This window comes from Bison bison, unplaced genomic scaffold (genome assembly GCF_000754665.1).
Source record: "Bison bison bison isolate TAMUID 2011002044 unplaced genomic scaffold, Bison_UMD1.0 scf7180017864519, whole genome shotgun sequence".
NCBI lineage: Eukaryota > Metazoa > Chordata > Mammalia > Artiodactyla > Bovidae > Bison > Bison bison.
The window spans coordinates 4,978,675-4,980,818 of NW_011495072.1; positions in this window are offsets into that span (position 1 = coordinate 4,978,675).

The window sequence follows — 2,144 nt, forward strand, 5'->3', positions numbered from 1 at the left end:
ACACACACACACACGCCCACGCACACACGCACACACCCTCGCGCAAGCACACTCGTTCTCACACAGACCCCAGGGGCTGACCTTCCCCCGCCCCCCCAACACACACACACACATTCACACATCCCAGACACATGGTCAGAGATTGACCCCTACCCAGTTGCTCAAGGGTTTGCCTGATGGGTCAGAGGGTAAAGAATCCGCCTGCAATGAGGGGGACCTGGGTTCGATTCCTGGGTTGGGAAGATCCCCTGGAGGAGGGCATGGCAACCCACTCCAGTATTCTTGCCTGGAGAATCCCCATGGACAGAGGAGCCTGGTGGGCTACAGTCCATGGAGTCGCAGAGAGTCGAACTGAAAAACTAAGCACAACACTTGCTCAAGCTCACACCCTCACGCACACACAGACTCACAATCATACACAAAAATTCAAGCCCATTTGTGCACACTGGAGCCCCAACACATGTATATTTGCATAGCAGCCCAGGGACTGAACCGCCCCCCTCCACACACATATACTCACTTAAATACACATATTCCAAGAATTAGCCCACAAACATCCATATATGCATACGTCTCAAAAAACATACACACTCACACTTAAACTCACACATAGCCCAGGAAACAACCTCACATGTAAGCATACACACCCAGACCCCCTATGGGCCCCCAAAGCTAACTCTACCCCTCCCCCTCCATTTAACAGAGTGGTGACTGCCCCCCAACCCCAGTCTCCTAGAAAATACTAGAAGAGCACACCTCTGAAGGCAGGCAGCCCCAGGTTCCAGACCTGATTCAACCAGGTCTGTTTCTAAGTCTTTGTTTCCCTGTCCGAAAAGCAGAGACGATGATAAAGCCAGCCTTGCAGGATAGTGGTGAGGATTAGGAAAAGTGGCTGGTCCCTGGAGGCACTACACAGTTGCCAACTATTCAGAAGAACATTTACACTCTTCTTACTTAGTTGTCTGGTGTGGGTGGATAGGGTCAGGGGTCCATGTGGAGAGTCCAGAATCTGGCTGGGACCCACAGCAGTTTACATGGCAGTGCTTGCCAGTAGAGGTGGTGTCTAAGGAAGCAGCTTGGGCAGTTGGGTGTTGAAACACACCCATGCTGAACTAGCCTTAGTTGTGGAACTTCAGCCTCTAAAACCCTCACTCTCCCCTTGCCACCTCTTCCCCATCCTCCCCAACCCCCTTTTTCTCTCCTATACATATTTCTTGAGGACATAATATGTTCCGTGTAGGTGATCTTCGCACAGCCCACCAGCGCTAATGTGCACTCTAAGGGGTGTAAGGCGTCAACCACCGCCCCCCACCCCCAACCTCCTACCTGTCTCCTGAGGGCAGCCAGCTTCCTAGGGGTAAATCCTGTTGTCTCTCCACCTAAATCAGTGCTCAGGGGCAGAAATGTAGAGCTTTGTAAAAACGTGTCTCTTTCATCTTTAAAATGTAGACCCTTCAAAGTTGCAACAGGCCAGGGATCTCCAGTTCTAGTTATGATACACCTGAATAGCCCCCATGTGAGCTACAGATCCTCAATGGATTCCCATGAAAAGCGGTTTTAATTCACATTGGAGTGTTATGTCTAGCTATCTTACTATGTGGATGCTTTTGTGGCAAAGAGGGGTAGTGCAAAATAAACCCTTTTTAAAGATAAATTCACCTATAAATGCCATCTACTGCTTGTTTTTATCTAAACATCCCAAGTATTCAAGTTGAAAAAATTCTCAGGAACTGAATTTTCTGTGTAATCCAGCTCCCATTATCTGTTACAAAGTGGGTCAGCCATATCCTAGGGTCTGGTTAGCAGGCTTATTCAGCTCTTGCCTAGACTCGAGTGCTCCAGCTTAGCCTTAATCATTAAAAAAAAAAAAAAAGTAATACTGGGGACTCAATCTGCCACTCCTTGGTCTTATTATTTATACCAAACTCATTTGGGGAATTGGGGTACTATGTACTGGGTGCTCTCAAAACAACAGCATGACTGTAATTCCACAATCATGCATGTGTATCTCCATTCCTGCTCACTCTTGCAAACCCTAGAATGCTACCCAAGAAAGTTTTTCCTGTCTACCAATGCTATCTCTTACATAAAGCCTTCTCCAGTTCTCCCAACCAGAAAATATTTTCTTTCCCTCATTTGAATTC